Source organism: Lonchura striata, chromosome 2, assembly GCF_046129695.1.
Source record: "Lonchura striata isolate bLonStr1 chromosome 2, bLonStr1.mat, whole genome shotgun sequence".
Taxonomy (NCBI): domain Eukaryota; kingdom Metazoa; phylum Chordata; class Aves; order Passeriformes; family Estrildidae; genus Lonchura; species Lonchura striata.
The window spans coordinates 16,327,524-16,351,885 of NC_134604.1; the positions used below are offsets into that span (position 1 = coordinate 16,327,524).

A 24,362-nucleotide genomic window follows, 5' to 3' on the forward strand; every position below is an offset into this window, starting at 1 on the left:
GACTTTTATTACATTTTTGAATAATGACCCTCTCAATCAAACCTTTCCTCATAAGAAGATTTCAGCAGCATGAGCACAGGTCAAGGAGCGGAAGCAGCTGTGACACAAACAGGAGCTGCTGTCACTGTGCCCATAGCAAGGCACGCTGAGCACTGCCTTAATCCAACAAAACACCTCGTTCCAGCCTTGATTTGCCAGAGTCCTGCAGTCCTCAGACACCTGAGCAATGGATGTCCTTCATTCTCTGAGCTGAACTGCTGAACAACCTGTAAACTCAATTAACACCTAGGATAATTCACTGATTTCTTCCCTGACTAGCCACTGGATAGCAGCTGAGATGCCACCCTGAGGAATATCAGAGCTAAAAGTACTCCAGTACTGGTTAAAAATAAATAAACAGAGTAAGTAAAAATTTTTAAGGTGTAAGAATCTCAGAATCTTTTTCCAAAAATAATTTCTAATGTAGACCAACCTTTTCATTTCACATTATCAAATGAAATTCTGTCTCTGCCCCTGGTATAAATCTACACCTTGCTGGGAACTGTAGTGGTACAGAGTGACATCCCACATTTCAAATAAAGCTTTGGGAAGACAGGTCTAATTTTGTCCTATCTACTGTAGCTGTCCAGCATGATAATTTTTAATAGTTTTTTTTGGTTGGTGGTTTTTTTGTTTTTTTTTTTTTTTTGGGGGGGGGTGGTTTGGAAGATCTAAAGGTGAGTTACCTGGTTATTAAAAGGATGTTTAAATCCCTAAATCTTTCAGAGACCTTAAACCCACACATCCCCGAGGCAAACTTTATTAAGTTCACAGACTTCTGATGTCCAGCAACAACTCTATAAATCTGCAAGGCTCTAACACCTCCCAAGACCTCCTTTAAAGTTCTCAGAGCCCTGAGGCAGCCCTTTCCATCACAGCATGGCCAGAAGGCATCAAGACAAGCAGGTGGAATATGGGCACAGGAAAACTTCAGTGCACCAGAATAGGGAGAGGGGAGCAGGCAGAAAAGAGTCCAGGAGTTTGCAGATGCTCCAAGCATCCCTGTGCTGACAAGGAGAGGCATAACCTGTGACAAGGACACCAAACAGATCCTCTGATTTGGATTTGGACACAAACTTGGTGTGGTTTTTCCTACATCTCTGCAAGACAGGAAGGGCTCACCCACCCTTCTCCTTACAACCAGGAAAATGACTGTAAGGTGAGAGGATGGAACTCAACCCAAAATGTCACAGCAATTAGGAAAGTGGGTATGGACTTAAAAATTTCATGGTGCTGCAGTTAGTAATGAGGCAAAACACACAGGAGAGGAGAAAATCCCAAATGCCCTGTGTGATCAACACCATCAAAGCACAGAGGGAAGGGTTTCTCCTGCCTCTCCCCAGCAGCAGCAGCATGCTCACAGGACACCACAGCTTTCAAACATTTCTATTTAAGGATGTTGCAAGAGATGACAGCTGAATACAAGGAAGAAAAGCTGCTAAAATATATTTATTTTTATTTTTCAGGTCTTTGAGGGAACCACAAGTAAGCACAAGCATTGAAATCAGCCAAAAATCAGTATTTCTGATTACAGCTGAGTTAGTGCAAACTGCTCCAAATTTTTTTTGTATTTCCCATCAAATTAAAATTGAAGCTGGAAAACTGATTACATGAGAATAGAAAATTGGTTGTTCTGCCTGTGGCTTCATCTTTCAGGCTGGATAAATGCGCTTGTTGTCTCTTCATAGTAGGTGAAAATGGAACATTTAAAAGAGAAAGACATGGAGTTTATAAAAGAAATGCTGTCTGGATTTTCTTCATCAGGTAGAACATCCTTGAGCACTCAAATAATGGCATCATTGCATTATCCATCCTGTGATTCTGCAAATAATTCCTTTTCTCTCCTTGTGTTTGACAGCTGTGACAGAAGGTCTACCAATGTAGAGTTTCTCAGCCAAAAAAATTTTTTCATCACTAGTAGGATGTAATTCCAGCTGGAAAATAAATTACAAGAAATTCCATGAGACTTCCAGGCCAAAAATGTAGTGAACACCAAAAAAATCCTACCAGAAACTCCAACATCCTGGCACAGATGACAAATATGTCTTTACAAAAATACACACACTCATTATGCCACATACTTGGCCAGTGAGCAAACTTGATAGAAACAAATAGAGTTATTATTTTTTTTCTTCAAGAGCAGATTTAAAAGGAGGTAAAGGAGGACAGGGCTCCTTTAGAACAGAAATGCAGGACTCTACAAAGAGAAAAAGGGCAGGTCAGACCTCACTTGTGGTATCTTTTCAGGATATGAAATAAAGCAGCAGTTCATGTCACTTCAGAGGAAGCAAATGCCATAATATAACACAGGCACAATGATGGGCTGACATAAAAAAAATAAATCTATCAACAGATAAGGTTTGTTTGACATTGACTCTGGGGAGCTGTGTGTGATGGCTCTGGTCTAACCAGATGATAGAAATTTTATGAACTTGGACAGCAGAGGTTTTGACTTTGTGAGTGAAGCTGTGCAGCAGAAATGGTTTCATTTGATTCAATTCATTGGAGTATCGATTTTCAAGGTTGATGATTTATTAAAGTAACATGTGGTACAGTTGGATCTTCCAGTAATGATGATGCTGTTACTGACACTGAAAATAAATCACTGTAAATCTTTAAAAGAATATGAGTGCTTAGACAACAAATTGGGTGTTCTGGATTTGGAGAAGTTTGGGAATTCCTGCTAAATCATATAGTGACCTTTTTTTTTTTTTTTTCCAGGGGAACTGTTCTCCTTTTTGACAACACTGCACAGAATACAAGTTTATTTAAACATACCAGGGAGTTTATAGCCTTGTTTTTTTACCTAAATAGTCAAATGAACATGCAAAGTGTGAAGTACACATTTAATTTAACTTCTTCACTACTAAACAATCCTGTGTGAAAATCAGGCAGTGATCTAGCAAACTCACCATTGCTGAAAATGCTTACATATCTTGTGTGGAATATAATTCAATAGTTTCAAAAATCCCTGGCACAAAAAAGGCAGTTTTGTGTCCATAAGTAATCTCTTGTGCGTCCACCTGGCAGGTGCCTCCCAGATATTTACCCCTGAAGAGGCTGCAGCTTCACAGAGCTGGAGGATTTCCCTTCCCTGGCACTTTTTCATTGTTTTACTTGCTGACAGTAATTTCCAACACTCACCTTTGTAATTAAGGCTGCACTCAGAAGCAGACAAGTCTTCCCATGGGGAGAGAACTGCAACCAAGAGCATCAGCACTCCCACAGCAATAATGCTGCTGCTGCACTGCTGCTCCATAATCACTTTAGGCTGCCTGAGATGGGATCTCCAATAGAATGAAGTCCATTCTCTGTGGGAAGCAAAGGTACAATAAATGCCTAGTACCACTGCACATTGTGAAAATACAACACTAAATTACAGGAAATTAGTAACTTCACAAGACTTTTTCTTTTTCCTTTTCCTTTTTTTTTTCTTTTTTTTCCCTACTTTTTTTTTTTTTTAATTTGATAAGGACAACTAGTTTATTTTTCCTTGTAATAAACTTTATTTCCAAACCCTTTTTTTTGGGTGTGTGAGAGAACAATCTTTGTAAGCATAATACACTACAAGCAATTTTGCCTATTGACATAGCAACCCAGGTGTTCCTAAATAAAATTCTCTCAAATATTCTGTCTGTGGTCAAGCAAACCTGTAAATAAAGTGAAAAACGGAGGACTAATTTATCACATTTAGCCACAGCCTAGACAAGAGGTGCAAAGAGCCATCTTCCCTGAAGGACCTAAAATTCCCTGCTCCATTGCTCTGTAGTTGTGTTCGAGAGGTGAGCAATTAGCTAAAGCTCATTTAAAGATTCACCACAGGTTTTCTACACGAGGGTTAGAGCAGAGATTGCAATACAGAGGAATTCTCTTCCATATGTTCTGTCTGATGAGTCAGGGATTGATATTACAGGATGTTAAACTTTGTAGAATTATACATGAAGTCTGATTTACTGGAAAGCAGAGGCAGCTCAGAATGAAAGAGACGTAAAAAAATAAACAGTGAGTGGCAACAAATTTCCCCCATTTCCTTCGGAGTTTATTCTGGATAGATCCTCTCAGACTGTCACTCACTCAATCCCCCTTGCTTACTCAGTAAAGAAAAAATGGAAAAAAAGGAAGAAAAAAGAAGGAAAAGTGAAGATGACATCTATAAATCTGCAGAAAACCCATTGGGTCAGCAGTTGTTTGCTGTATGGGAATTTGAAGGTTTTGATAACTCTTCACGGCCACATCTGTAAAAATACTCCTTTTTAGCTTTTGTATCATGTAGTTATCTTGGAGCTAAAAATCTGTGCTTGGCTGAATATAATCTATTAGGTTCTCAATAAATTCACAAGGAAAATACCAAATTTTCTTTAAAAAATAAAAAGGAGAGGAAGAACTAGCAGAGATACTAAATCTGTAAATAAAGCTTGTTTCAATGTATAAAAAAGCTGGCCATTAATTATGTTTGTCTTAAGCCCTGGCAGCTTTGTCATGAATTTTATAGCAGAACAGCTACAAATGGATCTTCTCTGCTAAAGGCTGTGAGCATCACCATCATCATTATGGATTTTAATTATTCTATTTTATTTTATTTTATTTTATTTTATTTTATTTTATTTTATTTTATTTTATTTTATTTTATTTTATTTTATTTTATTTATTTTATTTTATTTATTTTCATTATGGATTTTATTTTATTTTATTTTTCCCTACAGATTCACCCCTTCTATGTGCAGTGCACCTGATGATAGCAAGGTGAAGCCTTCACTGATATTTCAAGTGGGGTCATTCTCTTGTTTCTGACCTTCATGTAAACCTCTGTGACCTCAAACCTGACACTCTCTTTTATTTAAGATGAATTTTCCTTGATAGGTGGCTTGATGGAAGCTCCTGTTAGACTAAAGGCTTACCTATAACTGTGCAGAAATAACCTCTCCCTAAGAATTTGGAGAGATCATTTCTCCCCTTACCAAAGGCATTGCTGGGATCATGAGGAATTACAGCAGAGGATCAAGAGCTAGACAGAAAAACATAAACAGATTAAAAGCAGAAGTGATTATTTTAATAATTAAACATTTCTTAACTGAAATTACGTGAAATGCAAAAGCAGCATGAAAGGTCAGGAGAGATTTTCAGAGTGCTCCAGAGGAAGGGAAAGGGAAAAGCAATTAAATACAAAAATAGAAGGTTATGATGCAGAGAAGATTATTGCAAACAAGTGGCTGCCAGCAACAAACTGTATTGTTTTGAATGTTTAATTAACAAAATAATCTTTTTCATTAACCACTGCCAGTGGGGAAGATAGATTGGAAAAAAAAAAAACATGCAGTAAACACAACAGACCTATTTCCTACTTGTGTGCATTTATATATATGTAGAAATCTGAAAATTAATTGTTTGTCTTCAGAACTATAGGATCAGAAGAAATACATGGTTATTATTGACACTGCATGTTCAGGTCATGTTTTCTTTAAAAAAGTCACCAAATTTGCCCACACAAATGTTTGGGTGGGCTATAGGATGCACTTTTTTCTTTGCTTTGTTGTGCATAATACTCAAAGGTAGAAAAGGCAACTGAGGGAAGCAGCACACTTAAAAGGAAAAAACTAAAATAAATAATTTATTAAAAATGTGGGTTTTTTCTTGTGTAAGTTGGAATATTATCTGTTTTTGTTTGAGGCATATCTAGGGAAGTAAATGCTTGTAAAGAGTGATGACAAACATGTTTGGTTGAAGTTGTTTTGGATGTAAGGAGGTAAGAACTATACTTGAAAAGGAGTCTACTGATATCTGGATATTTTTGAATTTCTTAAAAGATATTTTGTGATATCTGTTTGCTATAATTGCAGGCTCTGCAATTTTCATGGATTGACAACTCCTGTGGATACAGGAGGTTGCACAAGCTGACAGGGCAAGCATTTATGATTGCTTTTGCTTGATCTTTGGACATATGAAACATTTGTGTGAGTGCTTGTGTATTTTGATTAAAAAATGCATGACTTAATTTTGTTTGTATAGAGATATTTCATAAAGTAATTGTAATGGTTATTGTTATTTGCTTTTGTATTTCTTTTTACTAAGAATCTTGGAAGTGAAGAATGCTTTAACATGTGACATAAAGTATTTGGGTTTTTTTTTGTTGTTGTAAAGCACTTAAAAATTCCAATTCGGAGACAGGGTTGGTTGGAGCCTATTTTTAATTTTTAGAGCCTATTAAAAACCCACTTTAATTTATTATTTAAATTAATAAATTGAAATTACACTTTCATTTACTATTTAAAACCCACTTTTAATTGTGGGTTCAATCTCTGTATGGGCCAGTCACTTAAGAGGTGGGTTTGATAATCCTGGTGGGGTCCCTTCCAACTCAGAATATTCACAAACAGGTGAGTTCATGTGAATAACCCCCTCCTATATATATATATATATATATATATATATATATATATATATATATATAACCCTTGACAAGAATTGAGATGGAGCTGCTCAGAGCCCTGACACCACCTGTGATTAAAGCAGAGCCTTGATCAAAAGCAGCTTTTAGACTCCCAGCTCACTGCTCTGTGCAAGGCAGTGACTTTGTCACACCCTGCGAATCAAAAGCCCCGCTGGATGTTGTGAATAAAAACACTTGAAACAACAACAGCAATAAAGAAGAAAGGATCTTTGATCAGGCTACAGTTAATTGATTAAAATGTCCATTTCATTGTCCTTTAATGTCTAAGCTACAGTAAACAACATGAGAAAGCAGAACTCAGCATGCAGGAGTAGAAAGGAGGCCACGAAGGAAAGCCTGGCAAGTAAACAAAGATTAAAAAGAAAGGCAAAAAATAGATTATACAGAATAAATACAGAAACCTGCTGTGCTCATGCCCAGAAGCTTAACCCAATTCTCCAGCTATGCCACTGAAAGGCAGGGGAATTAAAAGCCATCAGCAAATCACGGACTCATATTTGCATTTATTTTCCTCACTGTAATCATATGAAACCTTTCCTACCAAACCCACAATGTGATTTGTGCAAAACTAACCTCATATAATGCTTCCAATATGAAATGGATTAAGTACTGGGGAAGGATATTGACTTTCATTCTAGGGAAGTCTGAAAAAAATCCTTGTCTTTGGTTAACAAATAAACCAGGTTTCCCATTCTGACAACAGTGGAATTGCTATAGCTGCAATTTCTCTCTCATTTGAAAGGTATCAGGATGGCTCCCAAGTTCCAGGTATTTTCAGAGACACTCAGATACTTAAACATCAGCAGAGGCCACTGAAAAACTTCAGGATGCTCACAAGGAATCAGTTCACAGGCTCATTTTGTGGAAGAGAGCCACACAATCCCTCCTCCTCCTCTCAGGCAACTCAGCATACTGGTACTTCAACTTTGAATCTTCTCTCTGGAGAGCCAAGGCTCCCTCTGTGATTCAAATAGAAAACCTAGAGACACCTGCCTCAACAGAGCCCATCATTTTTAATTATCTCTTTCAGCCTTTCTATTAAGAAGAGATCACAACTTCATTAAACAATTATGTTCAATGCTGGGTATGACATTTGCAAATGGTTAAAATAAAGTGAAGCAATATTCTAGAGTTTGCATTTTTACTTTTGCCTAAAGAACATTGTTGGGATCCTTTAAAAGCATAAGATTCTCAAATAAGATGCTTTTAAACTTGAATTTTATGTGTCAAGGCATGTAAATCAATACATACTGACAGACAAAGCAATTGGGAGGTGAGGCAACTGAATTGTGCCTCTCATGTTACACCTTGGTTGAGTTTTATTAAAGAGGATAAAAAATTACTCCAGAGATCCTATTTGATCTTGCTGAGCTAAAAACTTGCGAATACAGTAGTTTTAAATGAAATTAATGATATTTCTTTTCTAAAATCAATTGTGCAGCACTGCTTGCATCCCTGTTCAGTCTTGAGCATGGAGAGACAGAGAATTGCTGTCACTTATATCTTTACCACTTCTGCAGTGGCTGATGCTTTGCAGCCCAAACATCCACCCCCAGTGCCAAGCTTGATCTCTTTATTTTTAAACTCATTTAACAGCCCAAAAGTCCATCCCCAGTCACTTGGATTTGGGGATTATTGCTCCTTGCTTGCAGTATTTGATGTGTGAGCTGTGTATGGCTCCCTTCTCTCAAAAACATGAAAACATCACTCTGCAAACACACAGAGCTGCCCAATATCCCACCTGGGCCACACTGGGATTAAAATATAAAGCACTGATCCTGCCAGCACTTATTGCTGCTTGGGAAAAAGTGACTGCCATGAATAAAAGCACCAGAAAAATCTTCCCAGAGTGCCATTACTCCTAGCACTAAATTAAATTATTAAGCAGTATTGGTACAAAGATTGCACATTCAGATATTTAACAGGTGCAGAATCTTCTGACATAACATGACAATTTGCCTCAAGTATTTCACAATTTCCTTTTCTTCTCTGTAACAGTGCAAACAACTCCAGCACCTTGGAAAGGCAAACAAACAGCTGGGTACAATATATTTACCAATAGACCACTAAAACCACTTCTGTTCAAATAAACAGAATTGCAGCAGCAAACCTCGAGATAATATGGACTTTTATGGAGTCTTTATGGATCCATTAGCTTGAATAGCTGCTGAATTTCTGAACTAGAATAACAGATTTGCATATATTGCCTCGAATTTGCACCTTGCAAGGTCTGTTTCCTAATTTTGAATGATGAAGGCAGCAATGTAATACCAGAGTATGCCTGAATAGTGCAGTATATGAACTGTAATACTTTTTATTCTCTCTAATTTATTAATGTGCCATACTTTAAACAGCAGGGGCTTTTTCAATCATCTCATTGGAGTGTCAAAGATGCTTAGTACAAACACTTCTAAGATATTAATTATTAGACTGTTCATGCATTTTATTTTAGTAAATAGTGAAAACACGCATTTCAATTTAATTTTAATGTTCAATTCACACAGAACATTTTAACATAGTTTTCAAATCTACTAATATTAGTCAGGCATAATCTTCTGACTGGAAAGAGCAAGCTTACAAAACTTCATTCCCACAAGTAGTGGCAGTAACTTCACTTAAATTAAATCACTGCATAATCATTTTCGTTTAATTTTTTAAATGCAGAAAATGCACAGCACTCCTCTCCTCTTACAGCACTAAAAAGTAGAGGAGGGTAGGGTCTCACCTAAGTGATGTCCAGCACTGATTAAATTCTGGATTTTTGGGGATGAAAATGAAGACAAGGCAGTTTTTCCAAAATATCAAATAGAGTCTCCTTTTAACTACTAGTTTTGTGGGGCCTTCTTGAATGCAAACAATCTAGAATAGTTTTATCAATATAAATGGGTATTTCCTTTGCAGCAGAAGAGTAGTTTTTTAAACTACCAAGCCATGTAGATAAATAACCAGGGAGAAAAACAAAACAAAAACCCCTGAGACAAACACAAGTAAATTGCCAGATAATCTTTAAAGATTTCACTTTAGTTAAATTACTGGTACTGATCTTAATTATCCAAATGGCTCCATTAAACAAATGAGATGTCTGAGAATCACACAGGAATATATGTTCTGATTTTGCTTCCCAAATTGTTTGATTAATATGCTACAAAGCTAATTAATCTTAAGGGAAAGCATAAGAGTTGTGCTTCATATTGCACAGGTTATCTGTTGTTAACTAGTAATACACCCAAAAGAACTTTTAATTTAAAGAGTGCATTCATTATTCATGTGATTCCTATTTAATATTACATTTTAAGACTGCCTATATATTGCTGATCATTCTCTTAAACACATCTATTTATAACATAAATTTGAAGACAGACTTGCAAAGTTCTACTCCAGGAAAATTTGTAATGTTGTCAGAAAGAACAGAACTGAAAACTACAACACTCAGGAAATGGGACTGGAATTTTCCAAACAACAAAAATTCCTTAGGATTTTTTTAAGCCCTAAAGCAAAGACATTCCTACCTTTGGACACACTGCAAACCCTGGGGATGACACCTAAGAGGAAAATTCTTTCCTCTTTCTTGAAGACAGCCTACATGTGAAAAAATGGGAAACAGGACATTTGAAAGAACTTTAAAGAGCAGAGAGTTCACAAAACTTCATGGGATCATCTCAGAATATCCTGGGTTGGAAGGGACCTTAAAGATCATCCAGTTCCCACCCCTCTACCATGGACAAGGACACCTCCCACTAGACGAAGTTGAAAAAGAAAATCTGTGATAAATTGTGAGAAAAAGCAGTACAAAGCAGCTTTAACATTCTCTACTATAATGAGAATTTGACTTTGTAAGATTGACAGAAATTGAATTTACTTATTACAATCATCAACATTAATACATATGTTACATGTGATAATATTTCTATCAAATTGTATCATCATTCTACTATTTAGGGAAAATTTTGCTTGCTAGCTCTTCAATGCAAGGAGGTGTGAATTAATTAGCCCTGTGAAAATACACATTCTGCTAACTTTGTTTGTAAGTCAGGGAAGTTCCTCATGGACATTTGCTCTATTTAGTGTGAAAGTGAGATATGTACTGAGCCTAAGGGCTAAAGATTTAGAAACTCTGCATTTCCAAAAGAAAGTCTATTGAAAAAAAAAAAAAAAAGTCATGATCTTTCTTCAAAGATGCATTGAGCTGAATTGTATGTGAAATACTTGAAGAAATAAAGCAGAGTAAGAAATTGCATCATCTAGGTGTATTATCTAGGTGTTCCAGCTACTGATGAGATTTAAAACTTATTTTTGGCTAGCAGCCAATTACTGACTGCCACGTTCAAAAGCTTACATGCAATTTGACATATTTCTGTCAGAGGGATGTTTTAACTGCCTGTTGGATGTATGACAGTAGAGATAAAAACAGCAGATGGGATCAGAGCACTGGTTTACTGATCCAACTAAACAAACTTATGGGAGAAAAACATCAGAAATAATGCTAATAAAATTATTTTCTGTAATCACAAAATAAGACCTTAATTATCCAATGTGCCCTTGTCTTTTAGTACTTTGAGAGAATTTCCTACTCAATTTTGTTTTCTATCTAATCTACATTAACATGCTGAAAAAAACCCAAATGAACCAAAAAAGCAGTTTACTTCCTTATGTTTTAACAAAAAAATATTAGACTACAATTTTCTCTTTTTAGAGCTTTGTATGGCTACAGGAATGTGCTATCAAGATAACAGGTAAAGATTTTTCTTTTGTAAAACACACCTTTGCAATTACAGAAATTAATCCTAGAGCTTATCAATTAGATTTGTGTGCACACAAAGAACTTCATTTCCAAGCAAAATATTTTCTTTTTTATTTTTTTCAGTTTTCATAATAAAACTAGTTTCCAGTTGATAAGGAAAAGCTGTTGCAATAACAAAGCAGGTAAGCAGAATATATTAAACCAGGAGATGTTTCTTTTGATGGTAAATTTCTTTTTGACATTAATATCTATGCTTTTGCTGGGGTCACTTGGTCTGTTCAGCCTGGAGAGGAGGAGACTGAGGGGAAGAGGAGGGGCAGGTGCTGAACTCTGCTTTCTGGTGACCACGATTTTGGATATTTTATCTTTTCAACTAGGATTACCCAATGCTTCAGTGGAGATTGAGGAGAAGAATCAGTTAAAGAGTAAGAAATATAATGAGAGTGAAATGCTAGAAAGATGAAGGGAAGAAACCAAAAAGTTAAGTGAATCAGGACTTCAAGTGGAAAGGTTGAAAATCAGACATCTCTGATATAATTGGAAGCCTCAAAGTCATTGAAGTTACTTTGTCAGTGATGAAAATAGAAGCAAAGCTGCCTCTTGTAAAGAAAGCCACATGAAAGTAGACAGACCCTCATCCTACAAAAATCCTTCAAATGTGGCATGAAAGAGTGTGCTGGGAAGGAGGAGGAGAAAATGCCCACGAGACCTGTTTGGGACAAAAATGGGCAGAGGATGAAACTGTAGGGAGGAAAGGAGGGTTGTAGTGTAGGCTGGGTGTAAAAGAGAGAAAAATATGGACAAAGATAAAAAGAGATATGAGGAGGTTAAAAAGGGATGGGGAATTCAGAGTATAAGAGGGGTGTTTCTAAACATGTCTAGATGTCTAAATCACAGACATTTGCAAAAGGAAAAAACAATATTAAAGTCCAATTAGGAGAAAGGAAATGAAGTTTTCTATGGAGCAGTTAAAATTGCATTCTTATGTTCAATGGAGATCCAGTTCTCCATCAGTTGAGTGCACGATCAGGCTGAGGTGGGAGCTTTGAGAAAAATTATGGAATGTGTCAAGACAAAGCTTGTGATCTTACAGCTCCATCCAATCATTTTCATTCTTGTTTTGAACATTGGCTCTTGATTTTTTCAGACAAGCAATAAGTAAGAAAAAAAAAGGACAACTGGACATCCTCTCTCATTCTGACCTTGGAATACCTTGGAATGACCAAGGAATGAAAAAATAACTTGAGCTAAAGTCACAGAGGAACAGACTAGGGACATGAGGAAAAAAATGAAATTAGAAGTAGAAGCTAAACTAAAGTTAGCATCTATCAGCCAACAAATCTTTGCCTTTGTCAGACTCTATAATTTTCATTCCACAGAGTTCGACAGAAGAAAAATGGCACCTAACTGAGGTGAAATGCTTAGTTCTGAGAACATCTCCTGAAAATAATACAGACTTCTGTTAGTTTCATGCTGCAGCACAAATATTTTAGTGCTTTTTCATGGAAAGCTTCACTTTGATAACCCTGGCTGCTGCTGGCCAGAACGGCGTGCAAAACAATCTCCCTGCCCAGAGGAAAAAGCTGGGGACAAATTTTTATGTTGCGTGGATGTGAAAGTACTGACCTTATTTTGAAAGTTTCTCAAGAAATAAGGCACGATCTGCCAATAAAAGAGGTGTTTTATGCAAAGAAACTTTTTTTTTTTTTTGTTCACTACAAAGTAAGAAAAGGTATCTGGGAGAAATCTTCCCAGATAATTTTGTGCTGGGTGGGAAATACAATAAAATAACACTGACCCAGTGGTATTGAGTTAAGCTGTTCTCCAGAGAGGCAGATGTGTGAGACCCACACAAGAAATGTATGTGTGCTAGAGGCACCTTAACCCATCAGAATGAATACAGAACAACCTATTTATATGCCTAGTGCACAAGTATTTGTCAGCAGAACAACGAAAGAGCTCTTCTGCCTCCAAAGAATGATCTCAAAGTTTTGTGCTCAGCCCATAAAGACTGCCCTATAAGCTGATTAACCCAATTTGATTTGGATTTATGAGCTCACCTTCCTTCTTGAAGGAAGTTGTTTTAAAAACCTGCCAGAACAGGTTCATTTTAATGAAGAGACTGAAGAGGGCACCAAGAACAATACTGGCCCTCATCAGAGTACAGTTTCACATTCTGTGTGATTCTGTGATTTCAGAGAAGGAAGACATGGAGGGTGAGAAAAGTGTTAGGATGGAGAACAAAAGCCATTTTCCAGCTGTTATCCCTGCTGGATTGACACATTAAATGAAAATTAATGAAATATGTTGCTTCCATCAAAACACTTTTCCCAGTGCTATCACCTAGTGTGAGCAGCATCTCAAATTTTTGAAAAACGTGGGTTTTGATGGGCAATGTTACCTAATTACCACATAATTTACTTGCCAGAACACCTAAATCTAGGTAAGGTGAAGGTGAGAGCTAATTTGGGAGATGTTTAGGCAGACAGATGTTGCACCACGAGTGCATTGAGCTGTGTGGAATCCTCCATCCAGTGGTACATAACAGGTATCATAGAAGATATCTGGGAGCAAATAAATAATTAGAACCTATACCCACCAGTACTGTGGGGCTCTGAGCTATCCTTGGAGGTTGAAATTCTGTTTGGTGGAAATCTGCAGGCTGGAAAGAGCCTGGCAGACTTCAAGGCAGATGAAATAGCATTATTACTCTCTATTTCTGAAATGATTGAGGTGATTGTAGATCAAAACTTGTTTCACTGACTTCAGGGCAGTGTCTGTGAATTGGCACTGGCATTGTTTCAGGGGCCTGGAGGAAAGCTAAATAATTTACTTGAGATCTCAGCTTCTCTCTTTCATTTGTATTTTTCTCTCTCAGTTTCTACTGGTAGCAGTACCCTTGCTCCTGGCTAACTGTGCTGTGTATCACCAAATTCACATCACCTATGCAGAAAATGTAGCTCTTCTCTTTTCCCAGACTGAACATAAGGCTTTTTTCCTATTTGTTGTTAAAAGCAACTGTAAAAAACTAACCAACAAAAACCCACCAAAAAACTCAACCTTTCTAACTTTGCAAATACATCTTACACATAGTTAGAAATGAGAAACCATTTCATAAAGTAAAATCCCTCAAAACACAGGCATATAATTCACCCTTGGAAAAATCAAATTCTGTTCAATATAAATCTCAAAAAAAAAGAAAAGCAGGAATATAAAACTTGATCTCCTACTTTGTGAGCAATAGTGGAACATATTCTCAGAGTGTTTAAGAAGAAATTTGTGCTTTGCTTCACTAGAGCTACAAATGTTGGATCAGTTTCAAAACTGAGCCAGCAACAAAAACTGGTTGAGATATATCTGAAAGAGTTTATGGAATAATAATGTAAGAAAAAATACAGCAGAGACAAAAGGAGAACACATAAAATAACTGGAGCTATTGTTTTAAAAGAAAAGTGAAGAAAAAAGCTTTTAACTTTCCAAAGGGTTGAAAATGAGCAAAGTCATTATTGTGTATGACAGGAAAAAAAAATAACATTTTTGAAGATGGAAAGGTGAGCCACAGCTGCAGTTAGCAGAGAAAATTCAGTTCAATTCACATACTTCACATGCAAGGAAAAATTTCTCTCCTCACTTAGAGCTGTGACCTTTATTAGTGTTGTTGTAGGGGAAGGGTGGTACTTTTATCTGTATTGTGGGGTGATTTTCCTCATGACAACAAGTGCTGCAGAACACAGCAGCTGATGAAAACCTGAGACCTGTGCACCCAAGGGATCTGTGGAGAATACTGACAGCAGGGAAAGGGGCAGACAGCACAAGTAATACTCACTGATAGAACTGAAGGAAAAAAATTCAGGTTGGTTTTCATCACATTAAAAAAAAAAAAAAAAGATAATCCGGAAATGGATCTATCATAGGAGTTCTCCATTCCTTATGGAGTTCTGCTGCAGTGTCACAGTTCCTTGAATGAGCCAATAATGCACTTGCAGACAAAAATTAATGGGAATAAAAGAGAAGCTTTTCTCCCTGCCTTGTATGTCCATCGAACATTGATCTTAAACCTGCAATGAGCAGAACCTATCAAAGCTCCTGCAATTTTTCCTGCAGCAATCTCTGGGGAATGAAGGGTCAATACGTTATGGTGTCTTGTCCTGGAGGTCCCAAGCCCTGCTCAGAGATGGATGGTGTTGAACCCACACCCCTAGGAAGGCAACCAGGCACCCCCCAACAGCTTCCTCCTAAAGAATTATCATTTCAGACACTTGCATGTTCTATGGAAAATAGGTGTTTTTTGTTACATCTCTTTCATTGTAGGAACATCCAAGGTGGACGGTGATTTTGACAGAGCTGCAATTCAGTCTTTTGTTAATTGAGTGCTGAACAGTCAGCTGAAGGGATGCTGCTGTTAGACCCACTAAGAGAAAAATGCATATACATGAACAGCACACAAAATTTTAGAAAGTTATTTGTGTGTATAAATATATATATAAATTACTGCTCTGTGATGTGCAACCCACACATTCCCTTATCTCATGTTCCTTTTCCATGGTATTCTGCTGTAGCTGGTTAGATTCTCACCTTTAGTTGAAAAGATGGATTGTTACATTTTTTGTGTCATTTACAAAGTTGAAGCAGATCCAGCAGGTACAAATATGCCCCAATAAATATAATATCATACCTAAAAGATTCTTCAACTTTATAGGGTAAATGTACTAGAAGTGGAATTAACTTTTTTGTTTGCAAATGCATCCCAAAGAAGTTCCAGTCTTAAGTCAATACATGACAAAGTCCTTCCAAATTTTACATGGCACTCTAGCATTTATTTAGAAAAACCATTTGAAAATAGAAGATTATGAATGTTTTTCTTGTCTGTTTTGACAAATTAAAGTGTAAATATTTGAATTGGTGAGTCTCTTGCTCTCACCTAAGATTTTCAAGCCTACAGATGATCAAACTCTAATTGAAAACATTAGGCAATAAAGCAAACCTTACGCAATTTATTACTTAATTTTGTCAAAGCCTGACTGTATTCTTGTTCCTTTTGTTTGGTGAAAGGATCCTGCAAGCATACTAAAGAAATTCCCATTTCTATGACCCTGTCCAAGTAGATGAAATCTCTACCAAACAGCTACAAAATCGATGCTATTCCTTGTAATGTTTTTCCAGCAGAGCAGGTAAAGAATTTATGAGTACCTTAACAATTAAGGTTATGAAGTGCATTATAATTTCATCTAATTCCTCCATCCTTTAAGGATTTTTCTCTGCTCTTTGCAGTTCCCACACCTTTTAATTCATTTTCCACATCTTTCATTAATTTCCCACATCTTTTCATTAATTTCTGTCATAAAAACTATACCTGTGTTGGTACTGCAAACAGAATGCTGACTGCTGTACTTGCACATTTTGCACATATTTCCTTAGTAAAAATCCTCTCAAGTAAAAAAAGAAATAAATAAATAAAAGAATGATGAATTAATTCTGATTTTCTTATAGTTTCACTGTGTTCCTTTATTCTCCACATACCCTGAAGCTAAGCTTCTAAATGTTTTTGTTCTAAGTTTTTTCCTTATTCTATCTCTTTAAAGACACTTATTATGCCTCACATTTTATAGATCTGGAGTCTTGTTTCAAGGAAGTAACTCTTTTTTAAAAGGCACATATATGCTGAGCTTCTTGTGTAATTCTCTTATGAAATGTAAAAGCATTGATCAGCAAAATTTCATGCTGGTCTTTGAAATGATAAGAATCTGCTGAGAACTCTTAAGCACTGAAAACCTATGTGCCCTGTGCTCCTAAGAAGGCAGATCTTCATGACCTGGGAGCCAAAAATTTCCAAGGATCATTTACCTGAAATCTCCTGGCGTCATTTGCAAGGTGCTATTCTGCACCTGTAAAGATACAGGTTGCTCTTTATTCTTCTTTCTTCTTTTCTTGTTGTTGTTGTTGTTCTTCTTCTTCTTCTTCTTCTTTTTATTATTATTATTATTATTATTATTATTATTATTATTATTATTATTATTATATGAGTCCCTCTTGGATGATGAATTCCTGTTCTGAGTTATGTTTTACAATAATTCTGCAAGCTTCACTTTTGGCAGAGGTGAGTTAGGGATGGCATTGAGGAACTCAATACTTCCTAATTTCTACTAGGGAGGCAAAATCTGCCTGTTCTACGCACAGAAAAGAACAAAATCCCTCTCTGGCTGGAACACATCCTGTCATTTCAAGAGACCTGTGATATTTACAGGATGCTGATGGAAAGACCCTCTTCAGCATGATGATGTGAGAACAGTAAAAGGACACTGTATCATAAACATTTGCTCCTCTTTCTTCTATTGCCACACATATACTTCCTCTCCATCGATATTTTCCTGAAAAAGATTTATCCAGGGTGGCTGAGGAAAAGTCTGGTGAGAGCTGTTCATTTAGGATTCCTCCACCACTGAAAAAGAATGAGGAATGCCTTCACTGTCACCTCCCATTGCTACAGAAAGAACCCAGACGATCAGCTTAGGTCAGAACATTTCAAGGATGCTAAAATCAGTGAAATTAGTTTGGGAAAGAATGTAATATTCCTGTCTTTCTCATATTTCTTCTCCTACATCTGAAATACAACAAGCAAATTTTGCAAAATGCTGTGGAGTGAGGCAAATCCCTCCTGATGAGACTTTCAGCAAAATGTGAAAGTGCAGGTGAGGCACACAGGGCTGCAGGGCTGGAAAGGAGGAATTTGCAGTTCTGGAAAGGAGGAATTGCAGCTCTGAGCTTCCCTGCATCATGTAATCAGATCATGCAGACACCTAGTAAACAAGGGGTGTAAAAGAAGGATGCAAACCATAATTACAGGCAAGAGTCAATCAGCTTTGAAGAAATGCTGGGACATGAATTAGAGATGGCCAGGAATTGTGAGTTAAGCCTCTTTCAACCACAGCCATTAACAACGTGTAAAAGGCCTGCTGAAAAAAATCAATACATAACTGTAGCATTTATCAAGTTTATATAGATTTGTGTTGTTCCTGTCTAATTTGGATGGCCTTACCAAAGAGATGTTCACAAGTGGGGTATCAAAACAGCACCAGGGAGGCAATTTCCTTATTTTGTTTAATACTCTTGGTGTTCTATTGAGGAATAAGATCAATGTTAGCTTCAGATTGTTTGAAAAGAGATTGTTATTGATCAGAGATCCATGGCTGTGCATGTCAGAGTGCTGTGTAAGACTTTCCATATATGAATCTTCTATGTGGCTTTTCCACTTATATTTAATTCTTTGTGCCAATGCTTTATCACTTTTTCCAATTACACACACACAAGAAAAAGCTATATATAATATAAATGATAAGCAAAAAATAACATTTCGAATATGCACTGGAGTTTGTTTACATTCTACTTTTATCTTGAGGGTACTGGTTTTGCTGATGGGAAAAGAGAAAGCCAACAGAAGAGCTAAGAAATAAAATAAAAACCTGAACGAATGTTTCCAAGGGGCAGCCTGAGATCAAATTTGCTTCAATTGCAATCCATCTTAAATTAAAAATAAAAAAAAATAATAAAAAAATAAAAAAAAAAAAAACAAAACCTTAAAAAAAATTTAGTGCCAACAATGCTTGCAAAGTCAAATTTCACAGCAGTCATCTTGCATGAGATACTAGCAGTGAGAATTCTCTTACTGTAAGATTACACAAAATACAAAGCAATCTGTGACCCAAATATTGTTTTACTGTGCATCACTGACATTCTTCACACAGGATAAAATATTAAATGGAAAAAGAATTTAATTTTCTGAAGGTTCGTCCATCACCTCTCCAACTCTCAGTATTTTCTCCCTGCTTTCTGCTCTGAATATTTTGAAAGATAGAAAACAGAAACCCAGAAAAATATTGCAGTAGTGCAAGGAGGCAAAATTAAGACATCAATTGCATGAAACATAAAAAGTAACGCAACTAAAAGGTGCAGCTTCCTTTTCCTTTTAGTGACTTGAAAACAAAGCAAAAGCAATGTACACAGCAAAAAAAACAGTCCCATGAGCACATTTTCAGGATGGGGCTTGCACAGAACCTCAGAGATGCTGAAGATGGTGTGGCAGATACTTTTACTGCTGTAGGAATTCCAGCTAATGATCTGCCTCCCAGGGCTTGTTAGGATTATCTTCCTTGTTCTTGTTATACTCATTTGAGTAGTCATTTTGTAATTTTTCCCCCCTGTTTGGAGTTAAGAAGCCCTATTTAGCCAAATAGGTCTTTATAGAAGCTGCTCTGCCATGTAATCAAAGTGTCTTACAAAAGGCTGCTCTTCCAGAAACATCAAATTAGCTCATTAGCTCCATTTTTTTTCTTTTCTACACCCTTCATAAAAAACCTAAAAGCAAGTGGTTAAAGGAGAAACAACAAACCTCATGCTGGGTGCACTGCTGGTGGGAATCATTGTTTAATTAATCCAGAGGCAATTTAATTCATAAACAGGCTTAAACAGATACTAGGAATAAATTAATCTTTTAACCGATTTTGTAAATACTATGTGATATCAAAGTATAATTGTGGAAGAGGTGTAAGAAGATTTTTTAGATTTCATTTTAACATTGAAATATTTTTGATAAGTAGGGGTAGATTAGGGGTAGGGATGGATGTATGCCCACATTCTTCTTTAGAACGGGTTCTGGAGCAAGGTGGACTCCAAAAGTCAATGCATCACCAGGAATGCTGAAGATGCAATTTAGATCTTCTACAAGTTGTATTGCTGCTTATGACTCTCCCTGGGAAATTGAATTCACTATACAGTCACCCTTGTAGCAATTTCCCCAAGGCAAGAAATAAACACTCTGGAAGTTATGGAAGCAAAGGGGAATGGAGCAAGTGAGGATTGCTCAAATTCCTTAGGAAACCCCAATTCCAATTTACTCAGGGCTGAAAAGGCCCAGCCCAGTCTGTGTGTGCACATGAAAGTTGCAGCTGCACAGAACAGCACCAGTGGGATATTTGTCATGAGAAATTTCTTATTAGCCTGGCTTTGCATGAAAGCACCTTTCTGCCTCCTCACCATCCCCTCACGAAAAATGCAGCAGCAGATTTACTAATCTGAATGAGAAAAAGATTTCAGATCTACCAGTAGGGCACAAATGAGGATTTCTGGCTTCCTTCTGTTCTGCTGGGATGCAGAAAATTCAGTGGCTTTTGTTTCCACTTTGTGCTGCAGTGCAGTTTGATGCAAATGACTGAGCTAAAAATGAGTATAACTAGACCCAGCCTGTCTATCTCTGCTTCTATTTCTCTTTGTCAGCTGTGCCTTAAAAGAACAAATACATTCCAAGCTACCTTCCCAACCCTCCCTTCCCCAGTGAACCACACAGCTACCCAAAATATCATCCCTTGTACTCACTGTGGCTGTTTAGGATAAGAGATGCTTCCTCTCCCACTTCTTTCAATTCACAAGGAGTTTTTAATTAATCTCTTCAATTCAGTTCTCATGAGAATAAAGCTATTACAATGGCATTGGTTAAAATTACATGTTTATTTTAACAAGAGCCTTCCCAACTTCTCAGCTATTTTGAGGGATTTAGAGTTGTACGTTTCTGAAATAAACACTCCCTCCTTTTCCTCTCCGTTCTCTTTTCTGTTGATGAAAAAGTGAGGTAAAATATTGGCATCATTTGGATACAAGAAAACATAAAAGCTAAAAGAACCAGGATTAAGCGAAAAAGCTATGTAATGCTATTAGAACTGAATCAAACAAATGTAGCAAACATTTTCAGACTTTTAAAACTTTAATTGCTTTTTAATAATTGAAATTATCCGATTATCATCTCTGTTTATGAATACTGTTTCTAAATATAAATCCAAGTTCCAGATAAGCACAACATTTACCCAGCTGTTATCTGTTCCTGATCATCTCCTCTTTACTTTTCCTCTTTCTGCCAAATAGACCAGACCTGTTGTTGCTATTGTATAAAGAAAGTTTCATGGAAACACAGCTTTTGCATTCTGCATTATTTGGTTAATGCAATTTTAGCATCAGCACACTTTTAACATATTTATATTCTATAATGTCCAGGGACCCGGTATGAATTTTAGGAAATTTCACTTAGACCTCAGAAAAAAATCAGACATCAACAAAAGCTATAACCACTAAATACCTCGCAGATGATTATGTAATTATATATATATATATATATATATATATATATAATTCTGCTCAGCCTGGCTCATGTAGAGCACTATATTTCTGTGAGACTGTAGACTGGCGAGGCACACACTGAATTTGGAAGAGCTGGCTGAGCACTCCAAGCAGCAGAACGTTATAAAAGACACATTATGTTCAGTTGCTGAGAATAGACCAAGACAGGGATTCATTTTGGCTTTGGATACCGTGAGATCTTAGCAACAAACCCAGTGCACAGACAAAACCATCTCCACCAACTTCTGCTCTCCAGCTCTTTCTGAGGGGACAGGGCCAGCAGGACACCCCCATGGGCCAGGACATGACCAGGGGACACAAATTGGCCCCACCCAGGTTCAAAGGCAGAGCGGATGCTCCCAGGCTGGCCCAGCAGGGCATGATGAGATGAGGATCCCTTCCAGCTCCTGGCACAGGGCTCCTGGCCTTCTGTGGGGTCAGAGTTTGTCTGCAGTTAATCTTTAATTACTTTCCAGCTGTCATTTTAAATAAATAAATAAATAAATAAATAAATAAAATTAAAATACATATTTATATTTTATATACAATATAATTATAATATTATATATTCTTATATTGTAGTATATGTATAATGATAATATATAATATATATGTTCTTACATTATATATATATTATATTTATTTAAGTATATCTATATGTAAATAAATAAATAAATAAATATATTTCTAGATGAATATATACATCTATACCCCCTGCACTATACATACAGGAATTTCTTGCAATCCCCCATTCAGAAAGGCAGTGATTTCAGTCTCAGGGTGAATGCCATCAGCCTACTTGGCTCTCACAGGCTGGAGCTGAGCCAAGAGGATTTTTTCCAAGCTAGTGACAGTCTGCCCAGGCTGCAGAGACATCCTGGTTCCTCCTCTGTGTCAGGACATGAGGAGAAGTGTGGGAACAGCCACTGTAATTTGGAGGTGAATAGGAGACTCAACAGAGGCCAAAATATATTCCAAAACAGCTGAAAAATACAAAACAGCTCAAGAAAACACAGATAAAAATTTGTAATGAAATTCCCTTTGGAAAATGCAGCAAAGGCTATTTCTGGTGTTTATTTTATATATTGTTAAGGCCTTTATAGAGAGAAAGTTAAAAAAATTCATAATGCTAGCAAGGTTATTTGGGGGTAATGCAGACAGTGCAAATTTTATGTGAGATGGAGCTGAACTTTGTCTATTTAACTTCCTCACACCGAAGTCAGTACTTCTCAGCTTTACAATTCAAACTAGCCCTGGGTTTCTTGCTCCTAAAACTAAATTCTCAGTACTTCATACACAGGGACAGAGGTCACTATATCTTCCATTGGGTGAGTCCTTCACTTCAAAAAACAATGAAGTTATCATTGCCATTTTTGAGGATGAAATATGCTGGAAAATCCATTTAATTTCTAGAGAGAAGCATCTAAAAGCCACAAGCACTCCCAATTCCCTTTAGACAGGTCACTGCCCTGTAAAACAGCACAGCCCCTCAAGGCACAGCTGCTCCTGCTCTACAGCAAAACCAACCCAGTCAAGAAGTCATTTGCAGCAAAAAGTATCCATGAGATTCCTGAATTTATCAATTCTTACGTTGCAGTTTAGCATTGATGTCTCTGATCCCATTGCACCTTCAGCAGGCACAAAATGACATTTTCTCTTCAAATGTGTCCAGAGCTCCATGAAAAAAGGGTGTCAGGTTTTCACCTGGGAAGATGGAACCCATGTTCAGGCAGAAAAGCAATATAAAAATCAATCCGTTTCCAGAGAATACTGAAGCTGAAAAATAAACTGGTTTCACTGTACACCAGTGATCAGAAGCTGACACTTTATTTATGGAAGGCTCAGAAATTTCCTCTTTAGCATCAACAAAAAATTGGATTTGTTAAGTTCAAATAGCCAAAAAAGTCTCAGTGACAAATTAAGCCTTGCTAATTATTATACACACTTCTCCTCAGTGCTGTGACAATCTGGCAAAGGCCACAGACTAAGGGTAAATTCTTCATACAGCAGAAATTCCAACTGTCATGGAATTTCATGTCATGTCTCAGATTTCACTCTGCACTACAGCAAACTTCAGTACTTGCATTTAAAGGGAGAAAAAAGAAAAAAAATCATCCCCAAACACTGCTGCCTTCAAACAGAGCTTGTCATTGACTGTAGAGGCTCTGTTTGTCAGCACTTATTTTTGATGCTACTACTGAGCCTGCAAGAAATAAATTTCTCTGGTTGAAACACTGAACAGTGGGGAAGCTTCAGGAGAGGAACAAAAACCTTACATCACATCAATTTTGTTTGCATTTTAAAACAAATTTGCCAAGGTAAATTATTTTCAAGGTGAGTTGACAAATAAATATGTTATAAACATAATAAAACATGTTACAAGCATATGTAAATAACATAATAAATATGTTATAAACATAATAAATATGTTATTTCATTAATGCTCCAGTAAAAAATATAAATAAAAATTCTACATTTTATCAGAAATACTGACTGCCTTCTGCTAAGGTGAAATCTGTCTTTCCTCAGATCCATGTTCGATAGTGCCATTAGGATTTTTTCCTGCAATATGCACTAAAGAAAATGAAATAAGAAATGCTTTGTGAAAAAATCTGCCTTTATATTTCTTATCTTGTCTCTGCTATTATGAAAAAATTATTTCTTCTCCAGAGGAGAGACTTATAATTATGACTCAAATTCCAAGCATTCCCATTTTGTCAAAAATAATTCTCTACAATTTCACAGCAGCTACCAGAACTACCTTTGCAGAGCAGCTGGATGCATGTAGGCCTACAGAATTCCAGGGGTCTTCCCAGACAAAATTCCCCAGGCAAACCACTCTTTGCAAGGAGGGGTCCTCAGGTCATCAGTCAAACTTGAAAATGTCAATTATTACACTTGTTACAGTGAAAGATAAACTACTTTAAGATAATTAGAAGTCTAATTCCTTTTATAACTCAGATTAGCATA

The 24,362-nt window shown here is 36.7% G+C and overlaps 2 long non-coding RNA genes across 2 annotated transcripts in view; both read right to left on the reverse strand.

Moving 5' to 3' along the window:
- Positions 1 to 1,475: 1,475 nt before the first annotated feature.
- On the reverse strand, positions 1,476 to 3,263 carry LOC144248578 (uncharacterized). The gene is made up of 2 exons (XR_013341867.1): positions 3,184 to 3,263; positions 1,476 to 1,973 (listed from the first exon to the last, which is right to left on the reverse strand). It is a non-coding gene; the product is annotated as an uncharacterized LOC144248578 (long non-coding RNA).
- A 3-nt stretch (positions 3,264 to 3,266) lies between these two features.
- LOC116184031 (uncharacterized) overlaps positions 3,267 to 24,362 on the reverse strand; it is a 32,624-nt gene continuing 11,528 nt past the window's right edge. Inside the window, exon 3 of the long non-coding RNA XR_004148753.2 lies at positions 3,267 to 3,350. This is a non-coding gene — a long non-coding RNA (uncharacterized LOC116184031). The remainder of the gene's footprint in view (positions 3,351 to 24,362) is intronic.